Source organism: Rutilus rutilus (assembly GCF_951802725.1).
Source record: "Rutilus rutilus genome assembly, chromosome: 11".
Lineage (NCBI taxonomy): Eukaryota > Metazoa > Chordata > Actinopteri > Cypriniformes > Leuciscidae > Rutilus > Rutilus rutilus.
This window is the reverse complement of record NC_140216.1, coordinates 30,267,062-30,283,406: the sequence shown is the minus strand read 5'-3', so window position 1 is coordinate 30,283,406 and position 16,345 is coordinate 30,267,062. Positions and strand designations below refer to the sequence as shown.

The following is a 16,345-nucleotide window of genomic DNA, read 5'->3' as shown; positions in this document are numbered from 1 at the left end:
ATCTACTAATATATTGTGGTATTTATAAAGAAATCAATATAGGAGAAGAAAAATTCCAACACTGATGAAATGGAAATCGTTGAGTGAGTACTCACAATTTTGGCCATAAATTGTAGACTTTCAGTTAATAGATGCGAGCATAGTAGCAACAAATGTGGCAATGCTCTGTTGTTAATGAAGGATTCAACAAAGAAAGCTATAAAATGACATGCACAAGGCATGCAGCCTGATGCTGATGTAATAGATTTTAGACTGCATTTACCACATCAGGACTGCAATCTCCAAGGCTGTGGTCGATCATGGAGCTGTCGAGTATTTCTAACAGAACTGTCCCTGATGACATCTACTAGTTATCTGTGAGTGGGTCATACTGTGCCATTCATTTTTCTAATGTAAATAAAAAAATAAAAAAATACGTGTGTGTGTGAGAGAGTGTGTGTGAGAGAGTACTTGTTTTCATGACAACTGAGGACATTTTTATGATAACACACCTGCAAATGAGGACACTCGGGAAAATACGTGATTTTTGAGGACATTTTGGGGGACCTCCTCATTTTTCAAATGGCTTTAAAAACATACTAAGCAGTGTTTTTTTAAAAATGTAAAAATGCAGAATGTTTCCTGTGATGGGTAGGTTTAGGGATAGGGGCAGTGTAAGGGGATAGAATATACTGTTTGTACAGTATAAAAACCATTACGCCTATGGAATGTCCTCACAAATCACATAAACATGGCTGTGTGTGTGTGTGTGTGTGTGTGTGTGTGTGTGTGTGTGTGTGTGTGTGTGTGTGTGAGAGAGTGAGTGAGTGAGTGAGTGTGAGAGAGATAGAAACAGAGACAGAGACACACTTTACTGCAGACCAAGGGACTCAAATACATGATTTTTGGGTCAATTATCTATATTTTTTAAATCAATAATGATATATTTTAAAGGTTAGTTTTCTTGAGGTTGTAGCAAAGCTTAAATTTTCAGGTTAAACTGTATAATATACATGTTAGTCTCCTTGTTTTTGGATTATGGATTGACACAATACCAAAATTTCAGTAGTTAAGTACCACACTGAAACTACATAATTCTATAACCAGTTTTCACAGCAAAAACTAGTCATATTAAACACGATTTTAATAAATAAATATTTAAATCTAGTTGAATTAAAAGAAAATTGGGCCTTTAAGCATTTCTAATAATTGAACAAGAGAGAAAAATGAATAACAGTAACTGGTTTTCTCATCAATATTGTTGTTTAACAACATTAATTAACGCTATAAGTTACATTCACAAAACCGTCTGTGTTCATATTAATATCTTGCCAAGACTGCATTTTCAAGTAGTGCATCGCTCACATTGCAGCAGTATTAACACGAGATGTAAGCACTCTTCACAGATCATTCGCATATATGCACATGACGAGGTCAAACTTTTGACATCCCTAATCCCTACTGTAATATGATCTATTAAATCTGTTGTCTTCATTTGGATGCCTAATGAGTCTTGTATTTAATAATATCACTATTTTAAAACTATGCCTCATGAGCAATCAGCACTGTTGCTTTTAATCACCTTGCTCTTCATCCATCCACTAATAAATACTAAATGTATGCATGCTTTATAGACAACTATGACTGCATCATTAATAAATTAACCATACCCAGTTATGGGATTTGCAGCTAGATTAGAGATGCCACTGAATCTGGATCAGTGCCATCAATGAGTGTCATATCTGTTATGTTTGGCTGTAACATTAAATTTACTGAAGGCCTGCCAGTAGCCAACCATCGCGGTTCGGCGACCTGAAGCGATAACTTTCCCGGCATCAGCGGAGCGGGTCGTCTTGCTCACTGGTGTATGAAACTGGCAGCTGCTCAGCTAGAATTCCTACAAATTGAGATTCGCACAAATTCAACATTGTAGTGAGTGTTAGCTCTGTGAATTAAAAAGACAAAATGGTCAGATTCACCACAAATAGGCCTATTTGCTTGTACACTAAAGAGCTTTTTGACAAAAGTATCACAAAAGCATTTGCTACATGGATCAAGACGACAAGATTTGGCACAATCAGTATGCACCCCAGTGTCTTTACACAAAAGAGAATCTGCTTCGGACTTTAGTGATTGATGTGCTCTTCACTTTAAGCCTTGATTGACTGATGGTATTAGAGCGAGTAATGCATATTAAGTTAAAGCCAACGTGGTTCAATCAATAAAATTCCAGCTGGTGTCTCAAGAGTTTCTTGCAACTTTACTTTTGCTGTTGATCTAATATACATAGCCCTAAATGTAATTTTCCTAGTTCATCCTAATCTCTATTATCATCCCACAATCACATACTGCATATGCTCCAAAATGCAGCAGTTAGAGTTCTTACTAAAACCAGGAAGTACGACCATATTAGGTTCTGTCTAAATGGTTTAGCTCCTCACTGATGCTTCCTTTTGTCCCCAAGCAGCACATGTGATCGTGAGGTGAAATATTTAAGAGCGCATTTAAAAAACGTTGGTAAATGCAAATGTATAAAATAATGTATTTACCTTAATAAATGGATAAAAAGAGATATTTACAAGCAAAAATATAATATAGGCCTATATTAGACATGTCACAATAATTGCTGAAGCTTTCATCACAGTATATGGTTTTACCACTGTACTGAATTAAGTATTAAGTAACAAAAAAAGTGTTGTCCTAACAGGTTTAATAACTTTTTATTATATATAAAAAAACCTTTGAACATTTAAATACAATAAAACAAAACAAAATGTATAAAGTAAAAAAATGTTTCAAATATATTAAAGTGCAAAAATATTATAATGAATATTAGCACTTTACAATAAGGTCTCGTTAGTCAACATTAGTTAATGCATTAACTAACAATGAGAAATAGTACTTGTTACAGTAGTTATTTATTCTTTGTTAATGTTAGTTAATAGAAATACAACGGTGGTTCATTGTTAGTTCATGTTTAATTCAAGTGCATTAAATAATATTAACAGATACAACTTTTGATTTTAATAATGTGGTTAATGTCAAAATTAACATTAACTAAGATTAATAAAATTAGCCTAGTTGATTCATTGTTTAACATGAATTAACAATGTCAACTAAAGTGTTACCGAGCAGTAATAAGGAATCAGAACAGTTTCGATCAATATCTATCGGGCATGTTTTAGTCCAGATTAAAATGTAAATAACGATCTATTAAGTCTTTATATTAAGTAATTGGTGCTCAGATGAACACCATAGCGAATAGATAAATTTGACTGGTTTGAAACATTTAAATACTGTTCAGAAACAGAAAGCAGCAGCTGCTTTGTTTACAGGGTTACCCGGGTAACGGCTGAATTTCCATAAGTGCCATCTACTGTCAGAGAATGAATGTGCATTTTCATTCAGCGCATCTTCACTCATTCTGCCTTGTTTCTCATCCGTGTTATTTTTTTAAGTTTAAAAATTACATTAGGATGTATCGCTGTTTTCCATTCAAAAACCTGAAGACCTCTTAAAATGATAATGAAGACGTTTGTTACACCAATTAAGATATTTAAGACATTTTATTTGCACTCAAGCTCCTATACATTTTACAGTTTGCACACATTTATTTTTAGTCGCAAATGCGAGTGAAACTCTTGCACAGTCAAGCCCTGCCTCAGTACTTGAGCGAGCTCTTGACGCATTATAGTCTATTGCGACTATATTGCGGTCTAAAAATGTTGGTCAGTTGATTTACCTAAAATGACAAAATAGACCACAGGCGGTATATTCTTTTCCTATTTAGCACTTAAACTCTGGAATAGTCTTGTTCGGGAAGCAGTAGGGCTGGGTATCGTTCCAAAAATGTCGATACCGATACCTTGATTTCGATACCGGTTCCTGAACGATACTTTTTTCGATACCCATTTTATGAAATCCATTTTACACAAGATTACATAATACATTACCTCAGAAAAACTTTGGTTTTATTCATGCTCCTATCTAGTCTAAAAACATCTCTTTAACCTGGCATACACCTAACACATAATCACTTTCTATTATTCAAATCAGTTAAATAATTGTTAGGCTGCATAAATTAGATCAACCGGAACCAGGACTTCCTATAACACCCGATGTACTTGTTACCTCGTCAGAGGAAAGGCATCTATGCTAATATTGGTCTGTCTCTCTCATCCTTATCCAGAGGTTAACGTAGTCAGCCGGATCCGGTCAGTAATCCATATCAGATTGTGGACCTGCACCTAGACACGACCACAACGTATCCCTGAATGTCAGCAGAGACCATGTCAACTTGATGAGCCCTAGAAACGGATCCCCATTTGACACGACAGCCATCAGCACAGATCCTCTGGAGTCCTCTGCACAGACCCCTTATGCCAGCTTCGTCTCAATACTGGCGTGATGAATCCCGATCTTCAAGCAATAGGAACTGGATGAAATATTATAAGTGACGTCCTTAAATCATAATTACACCATGTTCATTTGTTGGCCGGCCCGAGGAGAACTGGCCCCCAGACTGAGCCTGGATTCTCCCAAGGTTTATTCTCCATTTCTATCACCTGATGGAGTTTGGGTTTCTTGCCACTGTTGCCTATGGCTTGCCTAGGTGGGGACACGCAATATTCAACAATATTATTTATTTGATTTCATTGCACTCTCATTGACTCTATCGGATGAGAACTGAACTGAGATAGATGATGACATCACTGTTTTCTGCACAGCTGCTTTATAGCTGAATAGAACTAATTTTATAATTGATGGTCTTTACAGTTTTTGAACGGAACTGAACCAACGCCGAACTGACTTCAGCTGAACAATGACACTATCTGAAGAGAATTGGACTGAGCTAGACGATGACGTCACCGTTTTCTGCAGAGCTGCTTTATAGCTGAACTGAACTAATTTAAAAATTGACGATCCGTACAACAGAACTGAACTGACTTCAGCTAAACAATGACACTATTTTTCTTTTAACTGAACCCAGTTTGCATCATTGAATCATTATTTTCCTGTTGATCACTTTAAAGTTGCTTTGAAGCAATCTGTTTTGTATAAAGGCATATAGGAATAAAGGTGACTTGACTTCATTTTCTCCTAAAAGTCTCCTATGTTGTTTTCTCTTTCTGAAATATGCATGGACAATATTCTTGGAGATGCATCTACTAAAAACAGCGTAGTCCAGGCACATGCCATTTGGCATGGTATAGAGATAACACTCAGGCATTGAACTAAAACAAATTGCACACAAAGGACAGATTCCGGCCATGTCCAGAACGACAGCGCAGTTGCCCTGCTTGCCAATGCACTTAAATAAAGATGATGAGTAATGGAGTGGGCAGAAACATCTGGCTGTGATGCTCTACTCCGAAAGCATTGTTACGACTAGGGGCATTGTTGTGTGAAGTGGACTAAAGTAATAAAAAATGGGAGGATGATAAATAATAAACAGAAAAGCATTGACAACACACCTGAAGGCTTATTTCATTACACGAGAACCCTGCACTTTATTAGAGATAATGAGAAACAATCCCAGGGTGAGTGTTACAGTTGAATGCTTCATAGTCACTCTTCCCGTCCTTTGATACTGATGTCATTGGATTTATCCGTCAAATGGGCTTCTTCATCTTCAATACAATCACTTAAGTGTGGCTCTGATGAGCAAACCGTGTGGCTTCTGAATGCTAGCCTGGCATATGTTTCAAGCTATAACAGTTTTAGAGAAATAGCCAGTAAGAAATAAAAATAAACTCAATTGTTTAATACTATGTTTCTCCAGCAGTGTGATTAAATCCACAAGCTATCCACGTGAATTTTATAGATGTATAAGTTTTCTGTTTTCCAACAGTTAGCTCATTTTATTTCATTTTTATACATCCTAAGGAATTGTAACTGAAACATCTGAGGGAAAAATAGCAAAAATCTGGGTTACAGTGAGGCACTAACAATGGTGAATGGGGGCAATCCATAAATGTTCAAATTCTCTTGTATAGCTACAACCAGTGTTTACAAAGTATTTTTTTCTTTTCTCAAACTAAAATCAGGTTAAGTTATATTCAACTTTCAAAACTTTGTCACCATGACAACAATCACCTAAATGACAGTAAAAAGTACTTAAAAAGCTTTACAACTTTAATAATACACAAACAGATAAAACGAGTTAATGTAAGCTTCACATTTCAAAAAATTGGCCTCATTCACTTATTGTAAATGCCTCACTGCAACCTTGACTGTTGCTTTTTTTGTTCTTTCTTTTTCAAATAGAAACGAGGGACAAGACTAAATATTTTTATGGTAATCAACGTTATACAACAAACACTTTTGTTTGAGCTTGACTTGTACTGAACACGGAATATTTATTTAAAAGAATACGAGACTTCCCTGAGTTCCCTGAGCTGTGACAGAGCAACCTCCAAGCTTGCTGCAAGCCGCATACCGATTACATCACTTGCCCACAGCAACGATTTTTAGTAATAAAAAGCATTTAGTTCAGTTAGAGAACAGACACTGCAATTAAAAACTGAACGCGTCTGCTTAATTCAGTGTGAGCAAACCGAGAGTCGCAGCACAGATCAGCAACAGGAGTCAGATTTCATTTATGTGACGAGAGTGAGGCGAGCTGATGATGGCAGAAGATTTGGTTTCAAGATTTCAGAGGTAACACTCATTTACATACACACACAAGAATGAGGCTGCCGTTACTCGTTTTGTTACTAGAACTATGTTTTAAGTGTGTCACTGTACTGTTTTGTTGTTGTGTTTTTCATTAAGAATAATAATGAACCCACCATTCAAGAAATTGCCGCCCCCGAGTTCCCGCGAAAGTAAAATGTGCATGGCCGCACAGGCATTCATAAAAGATTTAAAAGCGAGGTGGAAAAGAGGGAAAAACTCCAACATCCACCCCCGGTGATACCGGTGATACTTTCTTTACAGTACATGAGTATATTTTTAAAATGTTTATAAATTCAATTGTGGTACCTTTAATCAAAATAAATGATTCAACTTCGCTACATTTATTTTCCCGCCAAAAGTACAAAGTACTTTGACGAAGGTGCGACGGAGCAACCTTTGACTCGCAACGGAGCCACCTTTGACTCGGGTGCAAAATAGGGCTGTAATCTCCCAGTCGATTAGTCGATTATTTGGTCGAAACGTTCTGAAACCAAAATTCTGACAGGTCGATTTTTTGCCGCGTTCATTTCATCAGTTTTGCCGCGTTCATTTCATCAGGTGGAAAGCACTAATTGCTAATGGGGGTGTTTTCAGAGCACCCCTGTTTCACAGGTAACAGTCTGTCTTCAGAACACCCCCCTTGTTTTCACTTCTTTTGGATTAGCCCAACCCACTGGAAAAGAGAGACAGATTGAAGAAAGTAGGCTACTAGAAGGTTTGCTGAATATTATTTATTTAATTGTGAGAGCGTTTAGTTCATAGTCAGTCAGTCAGTCCTCTTCTACCATGTCAACAAAGACATCGGCAATGTGGCAGCATTTTCTTTAAAGTTAATAGTCTATTCGTGTCTCAGCCGCGAAGCTGAGCTCCACAGAGCGGCTGCACAGAGCGGCTGAAATGACAGTGTCTGTCAGTTATTATAATACATATGACAAAAACAATGGTCTAAATTATGTTGCATATTCCTCAAAAGTTCTTGTGATGATATCACTAGTTGACAACATAATACTATTTTCGGAAATCATAGGCTATGATATTGCGCAGGTGCACGTGATGCAACGCTGTCAGAGCCGACAGACTCGTGTATCAGACTCATTTCAGTGCAAAATAATTAGGTCAGTCAAAAACGATTTAATATACTGCAAATAGCCTACTAGTTTTTTTATGTTTATTTATAATTCATTTAGGCGGACATCAAGTCTACCAAGTACTGCGCACAGTGCGCAGCTAATTAATTTAACGTTTTTTTTCCTAACGTAATTTTTAGTCGATTTTTTGTCGAAAATTTCAGGACTTCTGTCGACCAAGATTTTCTTTGGTTGATTACAGCCCTAGTGCAAAACCAATCAAAACTTCCAGTTCAACTCAGGGGCGGGGCGTTCTTTGACATTCAATCACTGGTGCACGCGTTTTGAATCTGTATTTTGGTTCATGTAAGTGAGCTATGCTCATATTCTGATTTTAAATTTTAATTATGGCAGCTCATGAAATGGGTCATACCATTGATATCACCAGAGCACTGAGCAGTTGAAGTAAATAGAAAACTCAGCTCAAAGAAGGAAGCAGTTATTGCATGGATGGAGCTAGAACAATGTAAGTATCTAAAATGCATGCTCACAGTTGAGATTAATGGTAAAGTTTGCCCTCTTTAACAATCCAGTTAAACTAAATGTAAGAAGCAAACTTTGAACGAAGCTGAAATAACCTCAACATCAGCAACAACAGTGAAATAAGATCGCATGATTTATCTGTCAATCAGATGCACATAAAAGTGTAGTTTGTTACTATAGCAACAGTTGGTTCCCAGCACATTTTCGGTAGAACGAAAAAAAGAGCATTTTATTAAACATGTTAATCCATACCCAACTTTATTTTTTTTGTGGCACTTTTCTATTCACACTGTTTTAACCCCTTTTTAACCTTTGATCAGACCTCTTTGCTCTTTGCTTTTCAAAATTAGTAATAAAACAATACGACAATTCACCATGATGTCACAACAGTAATAGACGTTCTTCCGGGTGGCAAAAGCCGAAGCGTTCCTATGGCAACGCTAGTAAATTGCTTGGAAGGGAGGCCCAACATCGACAGTAAAAATGTAATATAATTTTTCTTATTGCATTTGCATTTTTATTGCATTTTTTTATCATAATAACAACTGTGTTTAATGATATAAGTAAAAAAATATATAATAAATATGTAATATAGTAGGCCTACCCATAATTAGCTAAATACTCTCTATAGCTCTTTTTTTCTAGCCAAAATAACGTGCTATATAGCCTATCATGGTCATTAAATGGCTTTCCTGAGGTAGGCCTAAATGTTATGTGACAATTGTTCTCCAGCTGTTATATCGACCTTTGCACGGTTGAAAAACACTGACTGGTCGATATTATGTATGAGGAATATACATTTCGGTAAGTTGCGTGAGAAAATGGATGTGTGGCGTGAGAGCGTGCGAAAAGTGACAATTGCGTGAGTCTCACGGTGAATGCGTGAGAGTGGGCAGCCCTCTTTTACTTCAGGCAGTGACTGGCAATGAGTCTCTTCATCAAAAGAGACAAGTTTACTAATATTAGTCTCGAATTTCCCCGGCGGAAGATAAATGCTCTGCTGTGATTTTGTAGATGGACCGTTTTGAGAATACACGAAGCAGAGTTGAAGGGCAAGCAGGGTTGGCAGCAGAAATGTAAACGTTGGATGAATCATATAATTTAGGGGATCGTTAAGATTTCCTACTTTTGACGACACGACGTCCACTCGCTATAACCTCCTCACCCACAGGAAATCGATGAAACCCCTACACCTTTTACTGTATATCTGGCAGCGCAACCCCAAACACAACACATTTTCATCATCGTTTCAACTTTGATCAACAACAATGTTTTTAACTATGTAACTGTTGCAGTCGCCGGCTGGATCTCTTCAGTTAGTCAGTGGAAACCGCTCGCGTTCTGCCACCCGGAAGTTACTCGGTGCCTATTGTTTACAAACATTCTGAAAAGGCCTATTGCTCTTGGCAACAGGGATAGCTAGTATGTTTGCTTGGCATACCGTCAAACATGACAATTTATGAGTTTAATATATAAAAATTTTGCTCCAAAATCACAATACACATCAGTCTTGTCCAAAATAACTTCTGTAGTTCCGTGTTGCTTGAATATTGTGAAACAGAATATTATTTTATAAAATTCTATGACACAGGCTATGTCGATTAGCGTTGCATTATAGATATGCATCATTCTGATGAAAATACCTGAGGTGGCTTGAAGAACACAGATATCGTCGCACGGTCGCAATTGTGTCACAAATGTTTCATCAATCAAAATGTCTCTATTTGCATGTTATTATATCCATATAAGGGATTTCCTGAAACTACATAAGTTTAATACTTCTATGAATCTCACTTTTGGACTTTCTGCGTGAGGGAGCCCTCTGGCTTCCAATATGAATGAAACAAAAATGACATGAGAGTGTTTAAAGCTCCATATTGCTGTCATCAACTCATTTAGGGTAAAAATAGAAAAATAATACTTTGTACTTTGTAATAGATACTTTGTAACGTAGTAACTTGAGTAGTTTTTAAGCAAAATACTTATTTATTCTTACTTGAGTCAAATTATTATTCAGTACTTCTACTTGCACTCAAGTAAATTATTACTTAAGTAGCAATACTTTTACTTAAGTAAATTTTTTTGTACTCTTTCCACCACTGGTTGTCACACGTCGATTAACCAGTGGGAAAATACCCTCACCGTCACATCCCTACCTCCATGCAAGAAAAATGTCCTATGGAAGTCTTTCTTTGGATGTATATCAAACAACATATTTTTATCAATTGGTGAAACATCAGAAAACAGCACTGTCCAAAACAAAGATGCCTCTTGCCATAAATCCATGATAAATGAATACCTCCTCCTTGAGGTACAAAATGAAGAAAAAGCTGAAAAACTCATTCACCTCATCAAACACATCCCACTCACGAGACAAAAAAAAGAAAGAAAAAAACTTGCAAAGGTGAGGAGCTTAATTTGAATCATATCCCAAAGCCCAGTGGGAGGGAGGAGAGAGTGGAGCACCAAAGAGTAAAAGTGACAGCAGCAAGCCATATTGCCCTGCGCTGAAAATCACTTCTGTGGAGGCCCCTGAGATTTAATTTCGGATGCTCGCGGGGAGCCGGTTTCTGTCTGTCTCACTCAGGGGAAAGAGAAGGAGGGAATCCCTGCAAACTCCACCCTACCATCCGCCCGCCCCCACAAGACATCATGTCAGATTAAATCGAACCCAGGATGAGCTTGGCTTCAGTTTCAGAGGCTCTGGACTCCACAGCTCAGACTTCAAGTGCACAGATAAAATGTCGGTTTACATTGGAACAAAGAGGGATTTACAAATCAATGGCCTGAGAGAGAGAGAGAGAGAGAGAAAGAAAGAAAGAAAGAAAAACATTCGCGCCTGCCCGATAAGCAAGGGTAATTTACGGCTGATTTCAAGACCCGATGTTAACAGAGTGCGAAATAGCGGTTCACCCTTGTTCCCTTTTCACTAAGGTACTTATTTAGATGAGCAATCAAGCGGTCGAAAGACAAAGACATCATTCCAACACATATCACTTGAGAAGGGGGGGTACAACTTGACCAAAAGGCTACAAATTAAGGACAAAACTCAACAGGCATCAAGTTCATACTAAGCCAGCACATGAGGGTAGTGCGCTTGCTGCAATCGAACTGAAAATCAGATGAATAAATACATATGGGGAGCCTCTGCTGGTATCAAGAAGAAAGTGTGGAGTTATTAATTCACAGTGATCAGAGCGCATCTGGGTTTGGGTGAGATTCTTCAGGGGGTGGGGAAAAGACCGGCGGGAGAGAGCATGTGGAACGATGCTGGCTGCCAGGCAGCCTAGTGCAGGACCATTAGACAGAAAATGTCTGTTGCGCATTGGGAGAGATTGTGTTTAAATATCATGTCACTCTGTCACGGTATAAGCAGGGGGTCTGAGTGTTTTCACAGCCAAATAAAGCAAAAAGAGGAGATCGAATAGCTAGAAGGAAAGCAGAAACAGTAGTCGTAATTGATGATAAATTGAACAAAGAGGTTAGATCCTATGCTCACTTCCTCGTAAAATGTTTAATTTCCTATTTTCAGTTCAATAATCATGGGTTTGATTAAATGTTATTCAATATGGTGATATACGCACTTTCTGTGGCAATCAGAAGATTGTCAGAGAGTGTAACGTAAAAATGATGGAAGGCTTAAGCTGTTTGGAATTGTGGCTTCGTTGCATCATTGACTTCCTGTCACATGCCTTTGAGGTCGACCTTGCGGAAGAGCCGAAACCCTGTTTTGACATGAAGTTGGATCGAAAGTCGAATCTATTGTTTTCTGAGAGTATCCTGGGAGTTTGAGCAGCACTACAATTGTCTGGGGACAGGAGTTTATAAACAAAGGTAAAAATAAAAGAGAAGGTGAAACCGTGTCTAGAATTGTCATTGAAACAGTGGCTTCCATTATTCAAACGCTACACATGCAAAATGAGGGCTCCCAAAAGAGTTTGGTTCATCACACTGAACATAATATCACTGACTTAACTACATTTATTCTCATTAGCCGCAAATGGTCAATGTCTGCTCTCCCTGGTGCCTCATAATGCTGAAATCATATGAAAGAAAGACAAATCTCCTCAATTTCACAATGGGCTGGACCTTGGCATCAATATCGAGGTAAAAATACATCACAGACATAAATAAATGTCTCAAGCACAAAGCATATGCCTTTATGTGCTTCAAAGCTCGCAGTTTTGCTGCTTCAGCGTCTTCCCCGGTAGCATACATAGAGTTTTTTAAAAAGTAAAATGCCTGCTATTTCTAGATGCAGCCAGCGTCTGAGTCGTTTCTCCCAGTGATCTCACTGCCGAGCAGTGAGAAGACAACATCAACAAATACGAACCATCAAGGAGAAGAACAGGAAAAGCAGGATGCGGAGCTGCTGAAAATCATTAGCACTCTAGTTCTCAGAGAAGCTACACTGTCAAGATTTTAAGTCTCACTTCGCATAGTGATGTTGACAAATCCTATGGTACCATGGGAAAGTAACGTCGGCTGCTACAGTCCTCTTCGTTTAGATTCAGTTCCATCCCATGTATGAGCTTCAGACAGCAGGAACAGAACGTTATTATTAAAACGTACCATGGTAAAAGGGTTTGATGAGCCTTTAACGGCTCTGGTTATAACAGTCATTTGCCTGTCTCATCCCACTGGTTGAATAATAGATATAGAATATTCAGTGTCTGTCGATTTTAGGAGCCCATTTTTGGACAACTGTTGAGATATGTTTTGGAATATAGAGAGGCTAATTGCTTCTATATCTCTTTTTTGACATTTAATTAAGTTTAAAGGGCAAGGAAACTCCTTCTGGAGGGTTTTCAGGTATGAAAATCTATTGCGTGACCGATATTAACATACTGTCGACTGGCAAATACAGGTGCGTTCTGTCTAAAGGGCCTTGAAAAGAGTATCCACACCCTAGCCTAATCCAGCACAACACTTCATCACACAAATGAATTCATTTGAATTAATTTTTTTTCTAATGTAAAAATATGTTATCCTCATTCAGTACAGACCGTACTTCAGATTTGGATATCGCCCAACCGCAAACAATAAGGCAAGCATATGACATTAGATAATGTAGTAAAATTTCTACTTCTCTGAAGTCTTGTGAAAAATATCAGTCAGTCTCAGTCTTATACATAGGGTGATGTAACACAGCTCTGATGCATAGACATGACAGGGTTGGACGTAGGAGGTGGCTCCTCAGAACAGCTGGGGTCTGGCAAGCACCGAATCCCGTAGGGAGGGGGCTTGAAAAGGCGAGGGGAAACAGGACGCAATTTGGCTTCTCTCTCGCTTTCTCCCTGGGATGCGCCTTTTCAAGACCTCTAGGCCGGCTTCCTGTTGGGCAGTCATCCCAAAATCCCCTCAAGCTGTGCTGCTTCAACTGAAGCAAGTGAGGTTTTTATTTTTTTTATTTGTGTATGTGTGTGTTTATATGGTGGGTGGTTCTTGGAGTCAACAACTGTAACCCGGGGAGGACTTTGAAGCAGCAGCAATCTCTGAGACAGCCCAAACTGTGCACCATCACCAGCTCCTTTCTGCCACCTTCAGACCTGTCAGATGAGCCTTTAGGTGGCTCCAGCAAAAACCTGGCTTTCCCATAGGAAATCATATAAGACTGTCAAACTAACTCTAATGTCTCAGGCAGGTCACCAGCACAACTTCAACATTTAGGTAGGGGATGGCTGAAGGCTTAGTGAAGCGCTGTCAAATACACTGAGCAGCCTACCCTATATAAAACCTTGGCATTGAGAGCTGGCCGAACGCGATAAGAGAAACAAGTAGAACGGCAGCCACACCAAAAGTAATTGAATCTACTACTAAAATATGTCATTCTTAGCATTCTGACATTTGCAGCAATGTTAAAGCCCAAGGAACAACAAAAAAAATCAGCTTATTCCTCCTAATAGCCGGAGACGTGCAGATTCCGTGGATCTTGATTGCCCAGTAACAAGTGGCACACAAAAGGAGGCAATCTGAGCTAAGAAAGAAGGCACCTCAATTACTAAACTCAGCACACTGGCTCTGATATTTCAGACCTAATGAAATGCATTTGATTCTGGCATTTCAAAAGCATTATATTTATTAAACTCTAACCTTTTTTAATATGCTACACTTCTAAAAACAAACTATATTATTCTGAGTTACAGAAATTGCATCATTTGTGTGTATTATATGAGGAAAATCACGTTAAATCCTTGAAATGTCGGCATATTTGTGCACTTGCGGCTACACACAACATGACGAAAACTGATTTATCGTTTGATCGCCACAAAAAAAAAACAAAAAAAATTAAACACAAGGAGAAACGAATGACTGCATTAAAACGGCCGTTCACATGTAACGTTAAGGGAACAAAAAAAAACTAAGAAATACCAGGAAAAATATAGCACTATTTATATCAGTCTGTCAATTAAATTTCTTGCGACCACTTGTCACACACACACACTGTAATACGGAGTGGCTTTACATACGTGCTCTCCTGCTGCTCCCCCTAAGGAAGCATACTAGGCTCTACCCTTGTTAGTGAGGTAAAGTTGAGACCCTATTCTCGAGCCCATAGGGTAAAAGGCACTACTATCCTACATGGGTTTAGGATGTCTAGTTGATAGTCGGCTTAGAAGAGAGAGAGAGACCTTGCGTTATGTGCACGCGCATCAATGACAGAGGGGTCAAACCCCTCGCGCACCGGCCGGTTGTCTACTATCCATCAAAGTGAATATGCGCGCGAGATGCAGGAGCGTTCAGGCGCTGCCGCATAAGCGTGTCTCGTGCTTGTCATCTTTTGCAGATTTGAAGGGCAAAAATCCGTTAAGGACTTCACCAAACACCCCACAAGAAAGAAAAACAGCATACTCACTGTTTTTCAGGATCCAGACACTCTGTTCTCCCTGCGGCACTTCGTCACTTGTATATCCATTCCAGAGCTGCCCATTTTCACGACGTTTCAACCCGGTATGTTTCTCTGAGGTAAAACCAAAAAAGAAATTGTACGTACACACAGTCTCGACCTCTCTTTACTCAGCCTGTCTACATGTTGCTGACTAGCTCTCTCCCCCACCCTCCTTACCTCCCCCCTCCCGTATCTTTCTCACTCACTCAGTCTCTCTCTCCAGTTATTTTGTTAAAATTCAGTATACGCCCCGTCACCTAGCAACCTCTCTCTCTCTCTTCATCACTCACGCGACACGTGTTGAATGCTAAACTTGCCGTTGTGGAAGGATGCAGGACTGTTTTAAAAGCGCCTGTACACGCACCGGTGGCGTATCACTATGCAATCAACCTACTTATTATAGTAGGCTTTCTCACGCCTCTGCCTGTCCTTTAACCCCAACCTGGAACGTTCCGCTCCGCTCCCCCCACCCCCCTCCCTTAAAGACCCCAGAGACGCAACTTAGCGCCTAGCCGCCTAAAAGGAGAGGCAACAGAGTGAGATATAAAAATGCTCGATAATTAAGACAAAATTATTCTCTAACCTGGTCATACCCGTTCTTTTCTGTCATTGTGTTACACCGAACACTAAGTCGCAAAGTCATTTTTACAAATAGTTATTTTTATCAATCCCAATGGGGTTTGACTGGCGCAAGGTGAAAAGGTGAGCTATGAGAGCGTTTCAAAATCTTGAGGATTTTTCTCTGTTTTATCGTAGGCTACTCCTCCCCCGAGCCGGTCATTTTGTTGTCCTCTGCTGGACGTCAGGGTGTTGAATGCTGCAGAGAACGTGAGTGCTCAGCATTCTGCTGTCCTATCCTACCCGAAGGTAACGGTAATCACTTCTGCAGTGTATTTGGACGGACTGAGAGATACAGACCGTGTTTGCGTGGATGGAGATGATGTGGGTGATTGAGACATTGAGTAGACAAGTGTGCGTTTGCAAAATTGAATTGAATTTGACCACGCCCCACAGGAAATTGAATTGACAGGAAGAGAAATTTATTGATTAGTCAAAATGAAAAGTTACAATATACTATAGAAATGAAATACAAATTTCAGTTGTTTCAGATGTTTTAAAGGGATAGTTCACCCAAAAATGAAAATTCTGTCATCATTTACTCACCCTCAAGTTGTTCCAAACCTGTATG

General features: G+C 39.0%; 1 protein-coding gene across 1 annotated transcript in view; it reads right to left on the bottom strand.

The window, feature by feature from the left end:
- grin2da (glutamate receptor, ionotropic, N-methyl D-aspartate 2D, a) overlaps positions 1 to 15,360 on the bottom strand; it is a 77,995-nt gene extending 62,635 nt beyond the window's left edge. The window contains exon 1 of the mRNA XM_084423539.1: positions 15,124 to 15,360. The gene's annotated coding sequence lies outside the window, so the exon portion shown is untranslated. The remainder of the gene's footprint in view (positions 1 to 15,123) is intronic.
- Between the last annotated feature and the right edge of the window lie 985 nt (positions 15,361 to 16,345).